Consider the following 11,503-nt stretch of genomic DNA (forward strand, 5'->3'; position numbering starts at 1 on the left):
TTGATACACTATCTCTGGAACCGCTACTTGCGGAGGACCAAGTAAAAGTTAGGGCGCTCCTCCGTAAATATGCAAATGTCTTTGCCGCCCATGATGGTGACCTTGGGTGTACCACCCTCATTAGTCATGACATTCCTTTGTGTGATGATGTTCCAGTTAGGCAAAGGCATAGGCGGATTCCACCTTCTGAGTACGAGGCTGTCAAGGAACACATCAATCAGCTTCTTGCGTCCAAGGTGATACGGGAGAGCAGTAGCCCTTATGCTTTGCCCATTGTTTTAGCTCGCAAGAAGGATGGCAGCCTGAGGATGTGTGTGGACTACCGCCAACTAAACAGTAAGACACGTAGGGATGCGTTCCCCCTCCCTCGCATTGATGAATCACTGGATGCGTTGTCTGGGGCGCATTGGTTTACAACGCTAGATCTAGCGAGCGGGTACAATCAAGTGCCGGTAACAGAAGGCGACCGAGCTAAGACGGCCTTCTGTACACCATTCGGGTTGTTCGAGTGGAACCGTATGCAGTTTGGTCTTTGTAATGCCCCAGGTACCTTCCAGCGGTTAATGCAGAGGATTTTTGGGGATCAGCAGTGCCAGTCTGTCTTGCTGTATCTAGATGACATTGTGGTGTTCTCATCCACTGTAGATCATCATCTGGAATGGTTGGAGTTGGTCTTGGGCCGGTTGCAGCAGGAAAAGCTACGGGTTAAGCTTTCCAAGTGTGCCTTCTTCCAGCGGAAAGTCAAATATTTAGGCCATATTATTTCTGATCAGGGTATTTCAACCGATCCTCAGAAGATCGAGGCAGTTACTGCTTGGCAAACTCCCACCACAGTCTCAGACCTGAGAACGTTTCTGGGTTTTGCCAGCTACTACCGCCGGTTTGTAAAGGGGTTTGCTCGATTGGCAGCTCCCTTGCATCGACTGGTGGGGGAAATGGCTGGTACAAAATCCAGACGGCGACAAAAATCTGGACTGTGTGAACACTGGACCACGGAGTGTCAACAGAGCTTTGATGCCCTCAAACAGAAGTTGACATCAGCGCCTGTTCTGGCCTATGCTGACCTCTCGTTGCCTTTCATTCTCGAAGTGGATGCTAGCCATCAGGGCTTGGGTGCAGTGCTATCCCAAGAGCAAAATGGCAGTGTGCGGCCAATTGCCTATGCCAGTAGGGGATTGAAAACAACAGAGCGTAACATGCAGAACTACAGCTCCATGAAGCTGGAGTTCTTGGCTCTTAAATGGGCGATGACTGAGAAGTTTCGTGAATACTTGTTGGGCCATCATTGCATTGTATTCACAGATAACAACCCTCTCAGTTATTTGTCTACAGCAAAGCTGGGAGCCATCGAGCAGCGTTGGGCATCCCAGTTAGCATCCTTTGATTATGAGATCAAGTACCGTTCCGGCAGAATTAACCGAAACGCCAACGCTTTGTCACGGCAGCCCATTCCCAGCCCTGCAGAGGTCAGTGACATGGTGCCTGGTACTCCACTGCCCAGAGATGTACAGCAGGTTCAGGCTCGACCAGTGCAGGCCCACTGTAGGATGGAGCTGTCAACGCCTGTATTTCCTGAGCGAACTACTGCAGAAGTTCAGAAGCTACAGGATTTTGATCCGGTTTTGGCGAGCGTTCTCCCTTTCTGGCGAGACAAGCGTTATCCCACCTCCTCGGAGCGTGATGGTTTGTCTAAGGTAGCCCTGGCGCTGCTGCGCCAATGGAAAAATCTTGTGGAGATTGACGGTTTGGTTTATCGTAGGGTCCTTCTGCCAGACAATGGGGAGGAGGTTTTCCAGCTGTTGTTGCCTGAAGTAATGATCCCCGAGATATTGGATCAGGTCCACCAGCATCATGGTCACCAGGGCATTGAGCGGACTTTAGCTCTGTTAAGAACCCGGTGCTACTGGCCAGGTATGTCATCGGACGTAGCTCATTGGTGTCAGTCCTGTGAGCGGTGTCAGTTTGCTAAAGATGGCAAAAGATTGGACCATGCTCCCTTGGGACACCTCATGGCTTCTAGGCCAAATGAGCTGGTGGCTATGGATTTCACCATCCTGGAGCCCTCACAAAATGGTGTAGAAAATGTTCTTGTTTTAACAGATGTATTTAGTAAATACACAGTTGCCATCCCTACCAGAGACCAGCGGGCATCAACCGTTGCCAAGGTGCTCGTCACAGAGTGGTTCTCGAAGTTTGGCGTTCCGGCACGGCTTCATTCTGATCAAGGGCGCAGCTTTGAGAGCCAGCTGATTCAGCAGCTCTGTGGCCTCTACGGCATTGAGAAATCCAGAACCACTCCTTACCACCCTGCAGGTAAAGGGCAGTGTGAGAGGTTTAACCGAACCTTGCACAATCTCCTCAGGGCTTTGCCGGTAACGCGCAAGAGGGATTGGAGCTCCTGTTTGCCCCAGGTCACCTTCTGTTACAACACTACACCACACCAAACAACTGGTGAGTCTCCATTCTTTTTAATGTTTGGCCAGCAGCCGAGACTCCCTGTTGACTTCTTGTTGGGGCAGGTCAAAGAACCCGTAAGAGGAACCATCCACAATTGGGTGGAGGAGCATCAGACACGATTGTGTGTGGCATTTGATGTGGCCAAGGACAGGTTGGCTGTAGCAGCCCACCGTAGGAAACAGAACCACGACAAGCAGGTTCGGGAGACTCCTCTAAAGGAGGGGCAGTTGGTTCTCCTACGCGATTTCAGCGTGCGTGGTCGCAACAAAATTCAGGATCGCTGGAGCCCCACCATTTACCAGGTCTTGAAAGCTTCAGGTTCGGGTGGAGTTGTTTATACAATCGCCCCACAGCATGATCTGTCAAAGGTCAAGAGGGTTCATCGCACACTTCTGAAAGAGTTTCTGGGTGCATCAACGCAGACTACTCTGCCTTTGTCGCCACCTGTGCCCGACTCTGACTCTGACTCTGAGGATGAGGATGAGGATGTGTTTTTAAGACTCAGGGATCCTGTCCAGCAGATTGACTCTGACCCCAGGCAGTTGATTAGCAGTGAACACGCCAGAGAATCACTGCCTGATCCGCCTCAGGTAAAGGGAGCTTCCTCTAGTCCCACATGTGGGGATGGTGTTCAACAGTCAGGGGCAGTGCGGAGGACTACTCGAGCTAACGCAGGGAAGCACTCCAACATTCACCACCTGCCAAGAGCTGTTGGAAGACGGAATTCTGGAGTACAGGAAAAGCATGCAACGGTGTCTGCATTATTTCGGCCTTGGTCATGATCGTTGGGGCACCGATACAAAAGGTGGGGGCTGGTGTGGCAGGTAGAAGGCCACTTAATTATTTTCACCTGTGTTCACCAGCTGCTTGATTGGCAGAGGGCTGTTAAAAGCTCTTCCCTCCCAGCAGTTTGCAGATTCAGCCTTAGACCTGTTGCAGGTAGGAGCTGCAGCATCAGATGCTGCCAGGCTGTATTCTGGCTTAAAATCCATAGCTGGGTATGTTTGGTTTTCCTTTTATTCCTCCTGTTCACGACCCTCACTATGACTAACCTGCCAAACATTTTGTAGATCACAGGCAGTTTGCCTTTTGTGGCCAGTGTAGCTCCTGTTAGCATCCTCCTCGGCTGCCAGCCAGGTATGTGTTTCATTCAGTTTTGTTATGTTTTTTGTTTTCTTATTTGGTGTCTGAATTTATTTGTAGGTGCCGCTGCTGGGTGCATCGCTGCTGGGTGCACTGCTGTGTGTGTGCCGCAAGGTGAAGTGCTTTGTTGCTGTATCGCTGCTGCACTATTGTAGGGCCACTGTCCTAGGTGGTGCCTTCCATGGAAGTGCTGCTGATCCTTGGTGAGCCTCGCTGCAGAATTTGATCCTGCGTAGTTCCATTGTCCGCTGTCTGCCAGCAAGATTGGAACGACGGGAGCCGGTCAGTCTGCTTGGGTGTTCCACTCCACGCACCTTGCTGACTCCAGGAATCCTGCACTCCACGGAGTAACTTGCTTCACGCCGGGACGGAGCATCAGAACTGGTCCACTGCGACAGAGACTCTCTTGCAGCTCACCCAGGGGATTGAGTGCGACTCACCTGTACAGCGTTTGGAACCTTACTTTTGTATTATTAATAATGGCATTTTAAATATTGTCAATGTAATAAAGATTTGTATTTTTCATATTATTTGTCTCAGTCTTCCTGGCTGGAGAGTCCTGCACTACTCTGGTTTTTAGTTTTCTGGTGGCTTGGGGAAAACCATAATGCCACACTGACATTAGGGGGAGAATTTGGATTCAGCCCAATACGCTGGAAATAATCATGTCTGTATGTTTACCTTTCCGTGGATTTCAGGCTGGCTTGTCTGCAAACGTCGTATCAGGTTTTCTTGTGTTTTTTCCTGTGATGGTCGCTCCACACAACGTCTTGTTGAGGGTGGCGTTAAATATAACATTTGTCCCTATATGTACTTCTCTGTTTCTACCTGAATAGACATTTTTCACCTATATCACAGACACAATTCATTGAATTAGCATCTTCCCAGGCGGGCTGCAGGGCTCTGTGTTCTGATTGGATCGCTCTGCATTGGCTCCCGCCCTCCTCCACCAGCAGTCATTATGATTGGATATCGTCTTCGATCAGCATTTTAGTTTCGTTTTTATTCGTTGACGAAAAAGTCTATCAATTTTGTTAAAGTTTTCGTGTCTGGGCGGGAGTTTTTGTTTCGTTTTCGTTGGATAAATAATGTCGTTGACGAAGACGATGACGAAAATTTTTCGTCAACGAAATTAACACTGTTTTAAAATCACAATTCTTTGAAGTATTATCGTCTGAGTACATTTAGATTTTTGGAACTGATTAATATAAATGACTTGTTTGATGTTTTGAAATTTCACTGATTTTACTAATCCTTTATAACCTGAATTTATGATTGTAGGGAAGAAATATTTGATATTAAGTCCTGAACCGAATTTTGATAATTCATGTAGAGAAAATGGTATGGTGGAGTCGAAGTGGGATTATATAAGTTCACTTCCTTCCACTCCCTTTCAAGCGATCTACTTGTGATTTATTAAGTGATATGTTATGTCATGTGTCGCTTGATTGCTTGAAATAAACCATTTCATTTATTCACTGAAGTATCAGTGCATTTTCAATGAGAATCTTTGTGGCTGACAACAACATGCAGAAAATATTACTATACTTTTCTGTTGTTAAACAAAAAGAATAACATTAATGAATTAAAATTGATAGTTTTCTCAATGAGCTAGATAGGATAGAAGTGCTGTGCAGCATGATACATTTGCAAAGTTGTACACCAAATTAAAAAGGGACAAGATGCCTGCTCAATGTTTAACTACAATAGGACAAACACGGCGGGAAAAACAAGAATGTGACTTTTCACAAGTACATTTTTACTTAACACATTTTATGCAGATCTAAGTGAGTTTATTCTCAGAATGGTAATATGTTACTATTATTGGATTTTTTGATTAGATCTTATTCTTATTTGTAAATCTATGCTTAAGCGGTATGTATGGTTGAGGTTATGTTAGGCAAGTGATATTGTGACAGAATTATAATTAATGTGCCGGCTGGCCACCTTATCTGCCTGAATATATATGTAAATACTTTATTCAAAAGATGCATGCCTTGATGTCAAAACAAAACAAGGAAAATGTTAAACCATCTCGTTTTGTCTTGCCTTGAAATCATTGAGGATTAAGTGATGGAGAAAAAAAATCTTGAAAAAATATTTTCAAGTAGGTTGTGTATAATTTCCCCGCATGTATTCACATTTCTTTATTTGCGTACTTGCAGACTTTTTTTCTAGTCACGTAATTCTTGCATCCGAAAGAGGTGCTGCAGTGCTGACATGTATCTCCTCTCAGCGGCGCTCCTCAGGCCCGCGGAGAAGGGCTCGTCAGTTACTCCTCCCCTCTCTCGATGGCCCTGCATGGAGAATTGGCCTGTCAGAAGAGGCCGAAAAAAATCATGATATGCTGAAGAAGATAATTCCGGATGATAATTATCATCCGGAGCAGGTGTTTATTATTTGCGCTCCTGGTTTTAAAACACAGAGAGGCAGGGTGACACTCCTAGTGTATGATATAAATTACACCGTTACTACAGTACTGTCTTTGTCCTGAAAAAATAAATATAAGCAATACTTCAGTATTCTTCAACAAATGTCTTATAAAGCACGATCAGAAGTGTTTTTAAGGAGTATCAACCACGGGGAAGGGGGTCGGTCCCTGGATTCAGCAGATTCCCAGAGGTTTCCAGTCCCTAATCCCAGCGGAAAAAAGGGGGGATTACTATAGTGATACTCCGATCCAAATCCTACATAGCTCACCATCTTAACAGATGCCAAACAGAAATGCCTAAAAATAGATTTAGCTTCCAACCACATCTTTTAACTTGTTTGCAGTAATTGAATCTCTAATTTTACAAAAAAAAATGAAGACTCACTTCCATGTGCAGGTGCCAAACAAGGATAGTGGTGCAGAAGGGGTTCCCTAACACTATAATGAAAAAATCCCAACTCCCTCGGGTCATGCAGACGCCGGATGTATGTACTATTTGTGACGTGATCCAGTGTAGCGATGGCCAAGAAACACTCATTTGATTCAGTATTTAAACTTCATGCAGTGACATACACCAAAGAACATTCTGGTGAGGAATCTGCACTACATCTTGGGATGGATCCTAAATGTCTCAGAGAATGGTACAAGAAGGTGGCTCATATTCAGAGGACGCTGCAGGCAAAAGGACCAAAGAGGAAACCAATTCCCTGATAGAGCTTCAAAAAAAGCGAATTAGAAGAACTGGTTTGAACATGGATCATTGATCAAAGACAGAAAGGTGCACATGTTTCCAGGAATATTATCCGCGTGAAAGCCAAAAGGATGTTTTATACGGAGATTAATGATGCTTCAAAGAGAACAGCAACGTTCACAGCCAGAGCTGATCAAAACATCAAACAATGTTCTCATCATTTCAATAAATCCTGAAATCTTGTCTGCTTTTTTTTTAATTTCACTGCCAAATGAACCCATTAGCCATCACCATTCTGTCTGTGATGGAATAAATGGCGGTCCGATACAGTACAGTCTACGATACGGTGTTTTGAGCTTTTTTGTAAAAGAGGTGTTGGCGAATAAGCTCCAAATTGTGACCTCAGAGGACTGTAACTTAAGTGCTGATTTAAATTCTCAATCTCCTCAGGTTGTCCAGCCAGAACAAAGGATGAGACGTTAGATCACATTCATGCCACTCATTTATTTGAAGTTCCAGGGTTCCATATTAAGTATGGTAGTTATGAGTCATGGTAGCTTTTAGTCATGGTTTCTATTGAACAGAAACAAAATATAAATGATCAGAATGATAACAAAGGAGTATATATGTTCACAAAACAAACATACATGTAAAATTAATTGAAGTCTGCTGTTTCCTCGTCTAAACATCAGAATTACGAGGGTCCCTGGACGCACCATAATTTGCGACGGAGAACGTGGCTTTCCAGCATTGACTGTAAAAATACTGGACTTCTCGAGCCATGAGGTCCCCCATTTGAAATGCATTACCTCCTCTCCTCGCGAAAGTAGGCCGCCGCTTTCACCGTCACTTCCTGAAACGGATATCGCCATTTGCAACCCATCTTCAGCGATTGGTCTGAGTCATAGCTGAGTCATCTAATCTACAGGAAGTACTGTCGCCAATCTGGAGTGAGATTATTGCAACCGTCTGCCTTTTCCACGCCTCGACCACGAGACAGCGGATGTAAACAGCTTCTACTTTAATAACGGCGGAGAATTGTGCAAGTCATTGTTGAAGCCTTTGAGGGAGAACCATTCCAACATTTGATTCTGTCAGCGGTCCTTTGGGATTTACTTACATTTATTCATTTTAGTCCAGCTAAAAGGAGCATTTGGGTGACGCCGCTGGAGAACTGCCCGTGTCCCTCTCGCGCGCGCAGCAGCTTGTCTCTTCTCATGCGCGCCCAGGTTACAGTCTGATCAGATGCACGTGAGAAGCGAGTTCAGCGGTATTTAAAATAAATAACCATCCTAACAAGTGAACAGCTGGATCTTTTTTCTGTTTAAAATATGGGGCCTTTCAAGTTTGTCTCGCGCTCCTCAGACGGCTGCGTCTAATTCAGGCTGAAGCTGGAAAAGTGCGGCGAAGATGAAACTTTGGTTGGTGATTTTATGGAGGAGCTGTACCATTCCGTATGATACACAACTTATAATTTATAAGCTACAATCAAAACAGTGAAATAAAGAAAAACGAACGTTAAACAAACAAAAAAGTCCAAAGCACATAACCTCAGAGTGAAATCTATTTCTACAGAGTAAATCCTCATCTAAAAATGTCGACAGCATGCTCCTCTTGTTGTTTTAAACTGCTGCATCGGTACATTCCATTGAGGAAAACAACAGTAGGACAATGATTGGTACATTGTTGAATTGTAAAGTAGGTGTTAAAAGGTCTTCACGGACCCATTGATGAAGTCTGCTCCCATTGGCTACCCGTCATCTGTCAATCAAACCCCCCAGACGTTCGACGTCAGACCCACAAACGCTTATTGAGCCATCTGATTGGTCAATTTATAACTCTAATAACTTGTGATAATGGAAAAAAATCTTTAAAAAAATAAGATTAGAAAAAAGAAGTTAAGCAGAAAGCTTAATGATTATTCTGACATATAAAATGACTGAGAAATAACTGTCTGTTTCTCAATGTAAGTCAATGGGACTTTGGCCTTTTTGCAACCCAGTGGTACTTCCTATATGGAACACGGAAGTAGGGGGGCTTGCTCTGTCAAGTTCTTATATACAGTCTATGCTTTGCAGCTGCGGCGCAACCACTCGACAAGGAACACCGACGGATTAAGTAAAGAAAACATGAAATACGGCATACACAAGCCCGAAAATAAACATAGTCGTGTAAAACATAATTCCACACAGTTTTAATAATTTCCTAAGAATATTAACTTTTACTGGATTCAAAATTGTAAAGAAAAAAGAGCACATCCATAGAATAACTAAATAAGCAACTTAAAAAGGGTAAACTTACATTCTCATGGACGCATGACCATGAAATGAGATAAAAATGTTGGAAAGAAAGACCCAGGATGGGGACACAGCTTGTGTCTTCAACAAAGGCTGACTGACGACTGAAAAGAACAGGTGCTGATCTGGTAAAGGTGATTGGTTAAAAGGTGGGGTCCGTGCACCCCTCACCTGAGAAACAATATTATGGGATGTCAGATGAACTATTTTGGGATGGTGTGACGTTCAAGGTCCTCAGGAAAAATCAACTAATGAACAAATAGATTTAAGACTACTACAAGCATGAACCTTGTTAACAGCCGCCCCCAACTTTGAGGAGCAAAGTTGAGCAAATTAAGTCAGTCAGGAATGTCTTTTGGAAGTGCCGGCAGCCTGATGAGCTTTGCAACAGGCCTTGTGTAGGTCTTATCCTTGACTTGGATCTTGGAAGTGTGAATCCTTCCATCAGCTCCAGGAAAAACATCTGTGACTTTACCAACAAGCCACAGAGCACGTGGGAGTTGCTGGTCCACCATAAGCATGATGTCACCAATTGAGATGTCTTCATGGTCCTGCTGCCACTTGGAACGACTCTGAAGAGAAGGCAGGTAATCCCTGATGAAGTGTATCCAAAACTGGTCAGCTAGAGCTTGACATTGTCTCCATCTGCGGCGACTGGGGAGCTCAGTGTCTGGATACCCAACCTGGGGTGTGGCTGGGTCAAGCCGCCCCATCAGCAGCATATTTGGAGTCACTGGATCTGGGTCTGCCACATCTGAAGAAGTGTAGCCGAGGGGCTTTGAGTTGATGATGCCTTCCACTTCAGTGAGGATGGTTCTCAGAGCTTCATCGGTGACTGTTTGAGATCCAAGGATTCTTTGTAGTGCTGACTTGATGGAGCGGATTTCACGCTCTCATGAACCCCCGAAATGTGGTGCACTTGGTGGGTTAAAGCAGAAGTGGATCTGTTGGCTGGCATGTTGTGATTGCAGACCTGAAGATAGAGAGTTGAAGGCGTCCTTGAGCTCAGAGCTGCCTCCTTTAAAGTTGGTCCCTTGATCAGATAGCAGCTCATAGGGTTTCCCCCGTCTGGCGATGAAACGACGTAAGCTCATCAGGAACGAATCAGTGTCCATGCTGACTAGCAGGTCCAGGTACACTGCATGGGTTGTGAGACATTTGAATATTATGCCCCATCGTTTCTCAGTGTGCCTTCCAATCTTAATGAGATATGGTCCAAAACAGTCCATGCCAGTAGAGTAGAAGGCTGGCTGATATAGTCTCAAGCTTGAAGTCGGCCTTTGGAGGTCGGCCATTTTAGGAACGGCGGGTTGACTCCACCACTTACGACACTCAGCGCACTGATGTTGATGCTTACGGACAGCTTCCCTGCCTCGTGAGATCCAAAACCTTCTCCGCAGCTCTGCAAAAACTCTCTCTGGTTCTGGGTGGGCAAGTTTGCTGTCGTAGTCTGCTATGAGCTTTGTGATGGGATGATGAGAGTCGAGAACGATGGGATGCAAGACGTCAGAGCTGAGGGAATCACTTCGGTGTAGTCGTCCTCCAACCCGGATTAACTGTGTCTCTGAGCCATATTCTGGGGCCAAAGTGAGGAGTCAGCAGGTGGAAGGTATTGGGTTTTGGGTGGAGATTAAACCCAATTCCTCTGGAAAGCAGTCACTCTGTACTTTTCTGAGTAGGGCCAGTTCTGCTTGTCTGAAAGATTCAGCAGTGGGCTTGGAATCAGTGGCCGCCCCGTGACATGCCTTAACTGATGCCTCCAGCAGTTCTTTGAAAGTAGTGAAATGGCTAGCAGCAGGCAAACTCGGCTGAAATGCACCGTGAAAACAAACCGCTCAGTGGGAGTGAGGCTTGAGTGAAAACGCTCACCAGAATTAACTGAACAGTATCATACCACTCCATACCTGACTGGACCAGACCAGTTTGCTCAAAGGAAATTAGGGAATGGTATCCCAACAACCACCTCCATCTTTTTATGTTGTTTTGCTCTGCCCTCATAACTCCTGGCCAATGACTGAAAAGATCTGTTGTCACATGGCTTTCTTTACAAGCTTTGGTTTGAAACAGAAATCTCTGGTAGATGTCAGTCTGAATACAGACCAAACACAATCTTCAGGACTCGATCTGAAACAAATTAAGGTCAGGAAAAGCGGACTTTCCTTGTCTGAATACACCATTAAATTATTTGATATATTTCCCCCATCATGAGATAAATGCTACAAGTGAATGTTAAAAACACCAAAAACACTATTTTCTTTGGAGTGGGTCTTTACCTCACTCTGTTTCTTATCTCTCTTATGTGTGGGACGGACTAATCTCAGGTCCATCAGTGTGATGTTACTCTGCTGGCCGCCGGTGTGTGTGTCCCTTATTTTAAAGGGTTGAACTCGTGCACGGCGTGCTAATGTTATTGCCATCAGATGTCCAGGGGCGGGGAAATGCCCTAATCATTTCCTCCCGAGTGCCACTGAAAGAAGACCAGTG

This window comes from Oryzias melastigma, linkage group LG9 (assembly GCF_002922805.2).
Source record: "Oryzias melastigma strain HK-1 linkage group LG9, ASM292280v2, whole genome shotgun sequence".
NCBI lineage: Eukaryota > Metazoa > Chordata > Actinopteri > Beloniformes > Adrianichthyidae > Oryzias > Oryzias melastigma.